This window comes from Mercenaria mercenaria, chromosome 16 (genome assembly GCF_021730395.1).
Source record: "Mercenaria mercenaria strain notata chromosome 16, MADL_Memer_1, whole genome shotgun sequence".
Lineage (NCBI taxonomy): Eukaryota > Metazoa > Mollusca > Bivalvia > Venerida > Veneridae > Mercenaria > Mercenaria mercenaria.
In genome coordinates, this window is record NC_069376.1 from 66,325,497 (window position 1) to 66,340,015 (window position 14,519).

Here is a 14,519-nt window from a genome sequence, read left to right on the forward strand (position 1 = left end):
TTTGATTGAGGGTTTAGTCAGCATGTGTCGAAATATTAATAGGGAATCGATTTTACAGATTTTCGTCGCGAAGTCGAATGCATAAATGTTCTCCAATCCTAAGTTACATAATGTACGCCTGGTTTCTCTGGCTTGATAATTCATTTCTTTTTGTTTTGTTTCATTAGCAAAAATGACAGTTAACATACTTATTTTAAAGAGTGATTCATAAAGAGCCATTCACTTCATTAACACTGTCTTTCAGATTTGACTTCTAGAAGAACTACTTTGTATAAGTGATTCATACCTAAAGTTCGGTCATTGATATAGATGTTGTTTTCGAGTAATACCTATAACAGGGTTGTAGGTCCGAACCCTTCATGTGGCGTTGGTTTTTATCCGATTATATCTTGCCCAATCCATGTTACCTGTTCATGATTTTCTGTGTATTTAACTTATTTAATACTAAGTCATTATACATATTTTCCTATGATTAAGTCCATAATATAGATCTGTCTGCGGCAAAAATGGTGACAAATACATGAATTGTATATTATGTATTATATACAACTTTTACATAAAATATCTAACTTTCCGAAAAAAACAAAACGAAACAGAATAAATGTAGCAATTGAAGATTAAGAAATATGACACAGAATAGTAAGATATATGAAACAAATAAATATAAAGTTAAATATTTAAGACACAGTGGAACCACATTCGATCATAAAATATGATCAAGATAAGTATACTCATAGTAGTATAACATGTCATTGTTTTAGAAAAGCTTAATTATTTGATATATAAAGTTCAACTACCGTCATTAAATTCATTATCAGCTACAGAAAGGTCATAGTTACATGCATTATCAAAACAAAAAGTGCAATTATATTAGAACGTATATAAACATATTATATGTCTCAGTAAAGCATAGCTACTTTTCTTCTAAATTGTTTTATAAGTCTATGGATTATATTAAAAATATTTAATAATTGATATTCTACAACTGTGTGCAAGAAGTATGCCTTCCTATTTAACATAGTTTTTAGAAACTAGTAAGTTTTTAATTTATTTTTTTCTGAATAGTTTGCAAAACACAGACAGCTATTAAACTCATTGGCTGTTTCAACAATTTTAGAGATGAAAAATAATTCAGTAACTCCTTTTGTGATTGATACTGATTACACGTAAACAATGAGTTCGTTTCTTAACAATAGTATTAGAACACTAAAAAAAATCAAAGAAACGACTGTTTCTCGGTATGTAAAAGACTTAGCACTCACTTTTTAAAATATATTTAACAAACAAGATAAATCTTCTAGCTCGGAATATGGAGAAACAAATCATTCAATATTCTCGATTTTTCTCAACGCTACCTCTTCATATTTTTACAGGAAGAAAATGAAGTCCTCTGAAATTTTATTAAAATTATGTTATGTAAAGTGACCTTTGAAAGATCATGTCCTCTTGAAATTGCATTTTACAATTTGTTTGACTTGACAGATCTTGTCCTCTTGAAATTACATTTTACAATTTGTTTGACTTGAAAGATCATGTCCTTTTGAAATTACATTTTACAATTCGTTTGACTTGAAAGATGATGTCCTCTTGAAATAACATTTTACAATTTGTTTGATTTGAAAGAGCATGAAACAGATGCTAGAATTCTAATCTCTATATCACAAAATAATAACCTTTACCCTGCTAATTTTTTAAAATGGACTAGTCCACTATTCAATATGGGCAATACCATTTATTATTCAAAGGGGTTCATGGAATTACACGCCACAACCCGTGTATCATTGAAGGTTCCATGTGCACCGCCGTTTGAATACATCTGCGGATGTCTCTAAATTGCTTTTTGTACTTTTACCATGTGTAAATGTTGAGTTCTGCTCAACCCGGGGCTAGAGGGCGTGGACGGGCGTTTCCACTACCGTCCATGAACAGGGTCAGTCAAACCGAGCCTGCAACATTTTCGTATTTGTCGTGTTGAGCGACCTGTGAAGTTTCCACTTTTTCTATTTTACTGAAAATTTACTGACTGAATAGGGAACAGTGCAGACCATGATCAGCCTGCGCGAATGTGTCTGCACTGGTCGCAGAATCAGAATCAGTTGCCGCCAGCAGGCTAAAGGTTAAAACAAGGTTTCGCTATCACTGACTTCTGAATGCCGAATTTCAAATTACACTTTTGAACAATACGATAAAATTTCAAAAAGCCCGTCTTTCATCCAAACAATAACATAAGCATGCAGCCATTTTATCAAATGTCAAAAATAAAAAAAAATCAGCGTATATTTTACTCTAATATTTGTAAACAATAGAATAAATAAGAATATACGAAAGAAAACGAAAATCAGTAAGAAGACCCTTTTGCAGAATAGATAATAACCAAGCAGTTGGTCACGAGAGTAATAAAATGTCAAACACTCCACACGCTCCTAGCACCGGCTAAAGCAGTACCTTATTATATATGAATGAACTCCATGACACAAAGGACCAGGAAATACAACACTGTGTCTAAATAACGGGAGACATTTTAAGATGTCAAGAATTGTGATAGCTTATAGAAAAGAAGATCTTTTTTGAAGCATAGAACATAACCAAGCATAACATAAAGTTTGGTGAGTCAATATTTTATAGTTTATTGTGCTGCTTTTCAAGGACTTCTCAAGTGTAAAATACCATGATATACGCCTCAGTCCTATTTGCAAAATGATTTACAGTTGCTCTTACATGCTGTTAAAGCCCAATTGAAGCTTGTCAAGCTACTAACGGCTGTCGAAATCCAATTTTGTTTCTTTGTCAAAGATTATCGACAGTTCCAATACGATTTGCCTATTTTTTTCAAACTCCATGCTACCGTAAAGTTTTTTTTCATTGACTGTTAAACGCATTTCTTTTATTATTATTATTATTATTATATTATAATACTAGACTTATATAGCTTTTTAAACGGATCTTGTGTTTTGGTTCTCAAGTCTCTTTTTGTTTTGTATATTTTAAAGGTAAGGTAAAGGTAAATTTTATTTACCGTCGCTTGGTGAAACAATTAACATAAGCTCTATAGAGCTTTTCTGCGACCCTATATTAAGAACAGTTAAACCCAATTATACCTCACCCCAGCAATTTGCTGGTATTCATTTACAGCTGGGCCGACTGAGGCAATCGTGATAAAGTGCCTTGCCCAAGGACACACCGCAATAGGAGTAGCCAGGATTCGAACCAGGGGCCTTCACCTCCGTAGGAAAGCGTCTTAGCCCTCTCGACCAATGCGTCGTTACGATAATAAGAGTGTAAATTTTCAGGTGACTGTTTGAATACCTAACAATACTTCAAAGCAAATTACCGCTTTTGTATGGATTTACGATTATTAAATGCTGATTTTGTTGAGTGTTTGTATTTATAAGTCTTATTGAAGGATCCACCTTACCTTCCTAACAAATTGCGGCTGAATAATACAAAGCCTGTAGTTGTACAATATAACATTCATACGGATCTTTTTTATTTTTTCAAATGCCTTTATCAATATTTTACAGCCAGAAGTTTTTTTCGACTGTTAAATCAAGCAAATTACAGTTCCGAAAACCTTAAAATAAATAAATAAATAAAATAGCAATATGTTTGCTTAAATTGTAGGTAGTCTGGAAGCTGTATAATCATCCATTAACAAATACAGTCAAATTTTATTTTTGATAAGAATTTCGTATTTGATGTCAAAATCGGCTGTAATTTAACATAAAAGACACCCTTAAATATCGTCTTTAGACAATCATTCAAATAATAATAAAGGCAAACTGGACTTAAAACTGGTTGCGGAAAATGTGGACAAAACAGTAGGTCAAAATGTTTTTATAAAATTAATTGTTTTTAACAGTAGAAACATTGTATAATTAATACTGTATTTTAAAAATATTACATCACAGGACAAGAAAAAAGTTCTTCTATAGTACTACTTTACTGAAGCTCTACCGATTGAGCCACCGAGCCGCTAATACATTTTCTCCCCAAATCGAAAATCAAGTCCGTGTTACTTTCTATCAAAGTCATGTTACCTTTTTTTTTACTATCAGTATTTCATATAACGTAATTTACAAAATCTTATCTTTGCAAGTATTTATGAAAAGAGACATGATTTTCTTTACATGATAAAGAGATGTATATAACATAATGAATTATATTCAAATGCATAACTAAAGCATTGGTCAGATAAGTTTACAGGTTGTATGTGCGGGATAAAGTATCCGACTCGAAGATAACTGTTTAGGAGGTAACGAGAATACCACCTAAAGTTATACGATATGCGGATATTCCCGTACGCACCTACAACCAATGTTTTATTTTTCAACAACGGCGAAGGTTCCGTCTGTCATACAGGTAAACAACATTATTATTAAATGATGTCTTTTTTCAACTAAACGTAATAAAAGTATTATTTGTATTAACAAGAAAGACGTACTCACGAACAAAACAAGTGAAATCTCAAATCCTCCTCGAAATATCCTAACAAATTCAACTGCGGCTCCCAGACGAATGCACTGCCTGCGGATTTTAGCTCATTTATACCTTTCATATCATGCAACAGTGTGGAACATTATAAAAACACCTACATAAAATGCATTACAAAGTTCATGCAATGTAAATACCTGTTTTACCACTCAGCTAAATTATACTTATTTAAATCTGTTTACGATATGGATAGATGCACAAAACCTTTTTGCAGAAACATAACAACTTATTTATCTAGTCTGGTTCATTAATAAATGTGAAATAGAACACACTCTTTCAGATAATAGAATAACTTTTAATTCAAGTTTTAATTTCTAATGTGCCCGTCCGCTTAGCTTATTAGGTAGAGCACAGATCTACGGATCGTGTGGTCGTGAGTTCGATCCACGGGCGATACGTATGTTGTCCGTGACGATTTGATAACAGATATAGTGACTTAAATCATCAGTCCTCTACCTCTGATTAATGTGGGAAAGTTGGCAGTTACTTGCGGAGAACAGGTTAGTACTGGTACAGAGCTCAGGAACACTGGTTAGATTAACTACCCGTCGTTACATAATTGAAATACTGTTGAAAAACGGCGTTAAACCCAATACAAACAAACTAACTAACAAACAAAATTTAATGTACATAGGCAGCCTTATCATTTCTTCACGTGTTTGAAAAGTCAAGTAAAGCACTACGGTATGATAGCAAATGCGCATGTCTGGATATCTATGATAATAATAACATGCACAAAACAGAAATGTTTTTAACATATTTCAGAAATGCTTAAATGGATTATATTGAGTAAGGTGTATGGTACATCTAAATTCATATTATTCTTACATCACATTTGTGCTACATGCATGGAAGCCCGCCCGCTTAGCTCAGTAGGTAAGAGCGTTGGTCTACGGACCGCTGGGTCGCGAGTTCGATCCTCGGGCGGGGCGTATGTTGTCCGTGACTATTTGATAAACGACATTGTGTCTGAAATCATTAGTCCTCCACCTCTGATAATTCATGTGGGGAAGTTGGCAGTTACTTGCGGAGAACAGGTTTGTACTGGTACAGAATCCAGGAACACTGGTTAGGTTAAATGCCCGCCGTCACATGACTGAAATACTGTTGAAAAACGGCGTTAAACCCACAACAAACAAACAAAGCTACATGCATGGAAAAGTCTTGCGCCCGTAATATAATGCTATCTGACAAGAGATTGCTTAATCTCTTTCAATATTTCTATGTAATGGGCAGATACGCTGCATGTTGATGTGTGTGTGTGTGTGTGTATGACCTTCGCAGCTGAGTGGATATTCATAGTTGAGTAATCATCGCTATGGGCTTTAACCGGTTTTGGTATGGCGTTTTTTTTTAAATTAGAAAACTACCCAGCAGCGGTGTAAAAGATTGTTGGTTCTACTTTTGAGGCCGGACGTATTCGAAAGAATGTATAGTCTTCCTTTTCCATAGTATTTGGACTTGCGGTGCAAAGCATGATAAAGCATCAAAAGATAAAAGGTAAAGGTAGATTTCTCGGAAACACAGCTTCAGAGCCACTCATTTGCAAAGAAGGCCCACAACAAAAAGAAGCTGTAAAGGAAAATGTTATAGACGGATTGCTTCAAAAATCCAACAAGTACATTTTAATTTTATGCAAAATATAGAAAAAAAGGGAGGAAGGGGTAGGGAGTAGAAAGTGGGGGTGGGGGGGGGGGGGAGGGGGTGGTGTGGTGGTGAAGGGGAAAGTAGAATAATGATGAATATTCTAGAGGGAATGCTACGCACCTTAATCACAGTTACCCTACAACGTATACTACAGCCGCGCGCACAAACACGCACACGCACACGCACACACACACACACACACACACACAACTAACTTACATAGATAAACAAACAGACAAGTAAGATATAACAACACTGTAAGGGCACCGCTCAAGACACGCAGACGCACAATGAGAAGTATCGGTAGGTCATCTTCTTTTAATATCTAATTCAATATAACAGCTATGACTTAAGCCCGCCCGCTTAGCTCAGTAGGTAAGAGCGTTGGTCTACGGATCGCGGGGTCGTAAGTTCGATCCTCGGGCGGGGCATATGTTCTCTGTGACTATTTGATAAAAGACGTGTCTGAAATCATTAGTCCCCCACCTCTGATTCATGTGGGGAAGTTGGCAGTTATTTGTAGAGAAAAGGTTTGTACTGGTACAGAATTCGAGCCTCATTCGGGGCGTTGAATTCTTCATGTGAGGAAGCCATCCAGTTGGCTTACGGAAGGTCGGTGGTTCTACCCAGGTGCCCGCTCGTGATGAAATAATGCACAGAGGGGCACCTGGTGTCTTCCTCCACCATCAAAGCTGGAAAATCGCCATTTCTTTAAACTATGTCGGTGCGACGTTAAACAAAAAAAAAACTGTTGAAAAACGGCGTTAAACCCAAAACAAACAAACAAACAAACTTAATATGATTTTGTGAGTACCAGACAAGAACTGGTAATAGTTAACTTCGATCGTCAGCATGTTTATATCAAGAACATATTTCTATGTCTAGAAACACAATTCGATTTCTAAGTATTCATTCATGAGGACTAAGATCTCTCTAGAAATATATGATACTATCAAAATGATATAGAAGTTACTAGACGATAAACTAAATTGTCTTCATAAAACAACATCACAGATATACTCTTAACACAATTCCCTGTTGATATCAAATAATTGGTTGAAAATAGGGTTTCAAATTGATGTCGTTCTAGCATTTGACATTCTGTAATGGAATTGTTTCTTGTTATGCTGATTTTAGTGATTTATAACTGAATGATCACATCCTTTGTACAATTGTTATTGATCATATACACTTGTTCCAACTATTTAGTATGATCTGCTTGACCAATCAATGCACGTTGTCTAGACTAACAAGTCAAAATGGCTCCATAATGATTCTGATATTCCATTTGTTATGGATCAAATGTTCAATGTCAGACACTGGTCATTTTAGAATTATTTATAACCGAAACTGATCTAATCAAATCCCTGAAGCAAAAACCTGATTTTTGCAAAAGGATTGTTTCGCTTTCAGTGATGATAATTTAGCTAACATAGGGATATGCGACATATATATATATATATATATATATATATATATATTATATATATATATATATATATATATATATATATATATATATATATATATATATTATATATATATATATATATATAAGACATTTTCCTTTATTATAAGATGTAGAAGTGGACCTGTCTTTGAAACATGTTGGTATAAGGCAGAGTGAGGTTTGATGCACCATTAACAACTGTAAGTCCCTGACTGTATTTCCACCGTGACTTTGTAACATGTTGGTATAAGGCAGAGTGAGGTTTAATGCACCATTAACAACTGTAAGTCCTTGACTGTATTTCCACTGTGACTTTGTAACATGTTGGTATAAGGCAGAGTGAGGTTTGATGCACCATTAACAACTGTAAGTCCCTGACTGTATTTCCACCGTGACTTTGTAACATGTTGGTATAAGGCAGAGTGAGGTTTGATGCACCATTAACAACTGTAAGTCCCTGACTGTATTTCCACCGTGACTTTGTAACATGTTGGTATAAGGCAGAGTGAGGTTTGATGCACCATTAACAACTGTAAGTCCCTGACTGTATTTCCACCGTGACTTTGTAACATGTTGGTATAAGGCAGAGTGAGGTTTTATGCACCATTAACAACTGTAAGTCCCTGACTGTATTTCCACCGTGACTTTGTAACATGTTGGTATAAGGCAGAGTGAGGTTTGATGCACCATTAACAACTGTAAGTCCCTGACTGTATTTGTGCCGCCCCCTAATATCATGTCCTGTAGTCCTAGTTGTCTATATGTTTACCTTATGTACATTCTGCTAATTATGTACACGTCAGTATATGCATTGCTGTATGTTTCTTTTTGAAATTTGATCCTGTTTCACATCTCTTGGCCTGTACCTAAACATGACTGAGGATAAATAGTGTGAAAAGGTGCACTGTCAACCGGTTTAAACTTTACAGTGGTATTTTTTCCACTGACCGTTCAAAGGCGTTGCCCCATTTCACCCTCGTTGGTTTTCTGTGTTTATATTACATGTATATGCTAATTATACAAACAATGCTATAGGATTTGCTCATTCTGATGGATATTTATCCTTCTTTATAGATAGATGCCGACAGACTGGTAAATGGGTGTAGATTCCATACATCAGATCCAGTATAGATGGTGCATATACATAATGATGCCACAGTACAAATGATATTTTCTGTATTCAAAATAGAGGAAATTTCCTTTATGAGATGTGTGTGCACAGAAATGTTACTCAGCTCAAAAATAAATATAGAAACTTAATGTTGACACAATATGAATAAATATACAGTTTATGAGACTATCTACGCCACTGTCACATTCAGATGATTATTGATGACTCATATTACAGAGACCTTACCAGAGTTTATAAGAAGGCTCATTACTTTGAATGAACTGTCATAGTCTAACAAATACAGATGATGCATGTACACAATATTGACACAATAAGAAGATTCAAATTACGCAAATGGCACAAAACATGTTGCATACTTTGCCAGTAAGCATATTGCATTATATGAGATGCATGTGCATAGATCAGATCATGCTACAAAGCGACCACAGCGTAGACAGGAAGTTACCTGCTGATGAGGCAATTACGTACGTAACCGACTGAAAATTAAGACGCATATGTTCTTGTATGTCAGACAAGATTTCCCCGTTTTCTTTGCTGGTGACGAAAAAGCGGTCTTACACCCTGGTGTGTAAGATGACTCACATGCTGAAATTTATGAATGAATGCGTAATTCATACGCTACTCTAATAAAATAGAGCTTAAAAAAACAGTTGTTTTATTTTATTTCTTCTATTAACTGAAGAATACGGTATGCAAAAAAAAAAAAGAAAAAAAAAAAAAAAATCTATCATCTATCACTAGTTGAAGGTGCGGTTGGAAACATCTCGCTCACGGGTAACTGTTTCGCGATAACTTGACAGAGCCTCGTTACCGCATAGACAGTTACCATCGGCACCTTTAACCACTGAAAGATTCTTATATTACATACATATCAAATTCTTTGAGTTGCTGGTGATTTTTATCCGTGGTTTATTCACAGGATTGACAAAAAGTATTCATAAATCAACTACAGATCGTGAACAAGTCGTTTGAGAAACAACTATAAATGATGTGTACTCATGTATGACTCCAGAAAGAGCAGTTTAAGAGACTAATTTAAAACGTGAAACACATAAAATTTATCTTACATTCAGCATTCAAAAGTATACGTAGTTCAAAACTGTATTCATATTTGAGATTTATGAGCACAGAGACAGTAAATCGAATAAGATAATCTATGTATATAATCATATGTAATGGTGCGACAATTAGCATAAACGAATTGCGTAAGCGACACGTACATGTAACATTCGCACCGAAATTGTGGAGTTATATACGACTTGCACAGCTGTAGGCATACATGGGATATTACCATATATTACGATCAGAAATGTTAAGACAAGATGTTCATTTTATTCGTTTCGTAAACGAAACATTCAAATTGTCAACATAATTTATAAACATGCAACTTTTAAAAGGTAGGCATAATTATGAAGCTTATGTCTTATGTGCATGAATCGGAAATCAAATTGAATTACACGAAACAAATTTGCGTAGTCTTACAATTACGGTACATTTGAAGCAAACCGATGAAAACACTTAATATGTACAATTTATCTTTAAGCCAATAATGTCATTCTCCGACAGACAAGTACATACGCACCGCACGTGAAACATGACATACGTACACCTGATGACCAGTATACTTCTGCTCTTATTATTATACTTCGATGAGCAGAAATATACCGTGCTGCAAAGGTAAATCAGTCATTATTATCAACAGGTTATAAAAGTCAATCAGTCAGTCATGATACAAGTGGGAGTAAAATGGATCCAGGCCTCGCCTGTAATTTATTTTGTGCGCAATTGTCTTTTTGTTTTACAAGATTTGATGTCTATGTTTCCATTTCTCGACGAAGCTCCAACAATTCTCTTATTTACAACAAACTTTCGTTCTCGTACAGAAGATTGCTCCATATCTTGTTTCACATATTCACATTTTTATTTTATAACCTTTTGATTTCAGCAGTACCCGATTTCGATAATATAGATCAAGAAGTCGTCGAGATACAAACTAGTATTTCACGAGGCTTCCAAGATGACTTCGGTTTGTCGGAAAAAGAAATGACCTGCAGGGATAATGGTGACCCAATCGCGGAAGCCATATTCATGATGTGCCTGTCAGTATTTTTATCCTTAGTCTCTACCATCCCGGAGATCCTTGAACTATCACGCCTACTGTATTATTCAGATTTATCGACTTGGAGTTCAAAGTAATCAACTCGGTCTTGTTATTCGGTGTTTGATTTCTTAAGTGACTGAAGGCCGTCAACATCACCTTTTACTAGAGTTCAACATGCTGCAGATTTTGAATTGTATCTTTTAATGTAATATATTTGATCGCATTCATATCTAAACAAAGAGATGTTGAAAATGTTGGAGCAACAACATTGTTAATGAACTGTCTACTGGTCTCATATCACTATTTTTAGATGACCTTTTTATTTCTTTTTGTTTTAAGATGATTTGCTCCTCCGGAGATGATAGGTCTCTTTTTTACTATGTTGTATATCTAGTATAGAACAAAAGTCACTCGTGTTCTAACAGAACTTTTTGTGAAATAAATTAATTTACTTTGAAATTTATTCAGCTTTGGAGGATCACAAACGTGCTCTCAAGTATGGATTACATAGACAGTAAATATCACTTTTTTCACGAACATTTACATTTACATTTGATATGCATATTTCAGTTTTGCGGCGTACAACGTTTCGCCGCGGGCAACCGGCAATGCGTTCGTTTGGCTTCCCGGTACTGCCTGGGTCTATCCGGCGTACGCCGGTGTGTGCCGGTCTTGCGAGATAGGCAAAGCGGCATATCATGTATTTTCGCGATTTACATTTGGGTTAACTTTTAGCAATTTGGGGTTAATACCGGTAAAAGTATAAACATATCACAAGAAATATTTTGTAACTTAATGGAAACAGGCCACAATGGAAAATCATAAATAGGATTTTATTTTGTTTGCAGTTCACGTAGCCGGCGAATGCAGTTGCAGTTCCTCTTGCCGCTCACATGACCGACGTATTTTAGGTTGAAACATCTCATATCAAAAAACAAATATCTGACCTCCACAAGAAGATTACTTATTCAGGTCATGATTAACATGCACTACCATGTAAATCCTCAAAAATCCTTTTTAAAGCAACGTAAACACAGACAAAGCCCTGAACAGAAAGTAAACAGTTTTCTGACTACTTTTTCTGAAACATGTCTTTCGTGATTGTTCAATCAGGGTTAGATTTAAGCTATTTATGAAATATCTCCTGTACAATTTAAACAGTGTTCAGAGTATATAGATAAGGGTAACTGGCCACAGAATGACTGTATTCTTTTGTATTTCCATGATGGTGATTTTACATTCTTCGCATGAAATAACTGAGGAAAACAAATATCTACTTACAAATCCACGGTTCAATATAAAAGGTCAAGACAATGTGTTAAAAGCCTAAACATTTTATTAATTTGATATAGCAGTATGCACAGTACCGGATGTACCCAATTGAATTAAGACCACGCTTTGTTTCTTCAGTGTAAGATGATTATTGAAGAGAACAGAACAGAACATATTTTATTTCTCACAAAAACTATTTCTAGTGACAAGCAATAACAGTTTAATATTCACTTGATAACGAAATTGTGACATTAAGAATACAGATATGTCCAAATGAATGGATGGAAAATATTTTCGGATGGACATACATAATTAACAACAGTTTGATGTTGGTCGATATCTGTATAATTAAATATATATACAGTCTAAAGCTAATATTTCTACCAGCCTCACCTTCATTATACAAATTGTTTAATATCTACACTTCTAATTCGTATTTTGAACAGAAACGAATATGATACAAGTGTTATACTTGATCTGCCCAAAACTCACGATATGTCTTATGAACTGGTATAACAAACATTCACTCTAGTGTTTTATAAATAGTAGCCTTATGGCATAAAACAATATATGTTTTATTATAACCAAACCTGTTGCTCACTGCATGATCGCAGTCTACTTTGACAAATTCGAATACCGGAATAGTCTAAAACATGTACATTGTACAATGTTGCTTTAGAACAGAAGTTATATTTACAAATGACACAAACATAATTATAAATAAAATAAATTATATTACAGTCTAAGTGTGCGTATTTCAAGTGCTTCCTGGATAAATTTAGCTAACATATATAGTTCTGGTTTATTTTTGGTGGATAACAGTTAGATGAATTTAAACATACTTGGTCTAGATATATAATAACGTTTGATATATTTGTTCATTTGTTCACTTGTTCATACGGAAAACATTTAAATACAAAATGAAATTCATCTTCTATATCATTGCTATTACATATTTGACAAGACCTTAATTTTCTATCCATTCTATATCGTCCATATCGGCCAGTCTGTATTCTCAGACTATGAGCAGACACTCGAAATTTTGTAAGTGCAATGCGCAGATTGCGAGACACAATATTAATTAAATATGGTTCCAGTTCTGGTGATTCTTTAACACTTTTATACAGAGTCAATACTTCCATACTATTAACACCAGTTCGCCATTCTTGAGAAAATTCGTCTATCAGACGTTGTTTAAACATAGAAATAAATGCTGAATCACCATTCCTCATCAGATGCCTATTATTTATAATGTCATTCCATTTATACGAAAACCCGTATTTTGACAAAAGATCTTTAACATGAGTAAACCAATTAACTTTGCCCACGGCGGATTCATTAAGCTCGGAGTTTACAATAGTTTTAATTATAATATTATTGCTCTGACATAGCTTTAACCAATATTTTACAATGCGTACATACCTATTAATGTATAAAAGGTACCGTCCCAATTCCCCATATACAACAACATTACATGTGGATTGCCTAACTCCAAACAATGTTTTGCAAAATTTAATATGTAAAGTTTCCAACTGTTTGGACTTAGAAAGTCCCCATATTTCACAGCCGTAGCTTACTGTGGAACCAACAAAGGAATCCAATAGCTGCAATGCTAATTTTGGTAATGTTTCATGTTTCTTTAAATTGGCAATTAGCTTGTTCATAGCTTTAAGGCCTTTTCCGTACATAGTCTGGGTTTTTAATGTAAAATTCCCTGTATAATTCAGAGTAACCTCAAAATAATCAAAATCATTTACAGTCTCTATAATACAAGAGTTGTTTCCATAATACCAAGATTCACCTCTATGCAAGCCTCCAAGTTTTCTAAACAAAACACATTTGGTTTTGGCGACATTTACTTCGAGGCCCCTAAGTATTACAATACTTATAAAGTGTGTCAAGGGATGATTGCAAATCAACATGTGTTTAAGCGAAAATTACCATGTCGTCATCAACATAGTTCATTTAAAGTGAGCCCAACTTCGATTCTATTTTGTAAATACAATTCTAAATCTTCCATAAACAAAGAAAACATAATCGGGGAAATTATCTCCCCTTGATGTAAGCCGACTGCAATTTCGAAGTAATCTGAAAAACTATCAGTATCAAATGAACGAACACATGATTTAACTGAACAATACATACTTCTAATTTTGCGTAATATTTTTCCGTTAAGACCCATATTATACAATTAATACCATAGTGCGTTTCTATAGTTAGAATCGAAGCAACGTTTCATATCAATAAAACAACAATATAAACGTTTGTTGTTATTAACAAAGTTTTGTATCAAAGAGTTTAGTATAAAGACCGCGTCTACTGTTGATCTATTCTTCCTAAAACCAAACTGTGCATCAGAAATAATGTTATTATCATCCGACCATTTCGTGACGCGTGCATTTAAAACAGAAGTAAATAATTTGCCT

The 14,519-nt window shown here is 34.5% G+C and overlaps 1 protein-coding gene across 6 annotated transcripts in view; it reads right to left on the reverse strand.

Annotated features, from left to right (window-relative positions):
- Positions 1-4,556, reverse strand: part of LOC123540714 (uncharacterized) — a 36,448-nt gene extending 31,892 nt beyond the window's left edge. For 3 of the 6 annotated variants that reach the window (XM_053527313.1, XM_053527318.1, XM_053527317.1), the window contains exon 1: positions 4,446-4,527. The gene's annotated coding sequence lies outside the window, so the exon portion shown is untranslated. Of the gene's footprint in view, positions 1-4,441 lie in introns of all 6 variants that reach the window. The other 3 variants (XM_053527315.1, XM_053527314.1, XM_053527316.1) reach the window with 3 other exon arrangements.
- Positions 4,557-14,519: the final 9,963 nt, after the last annotated feature.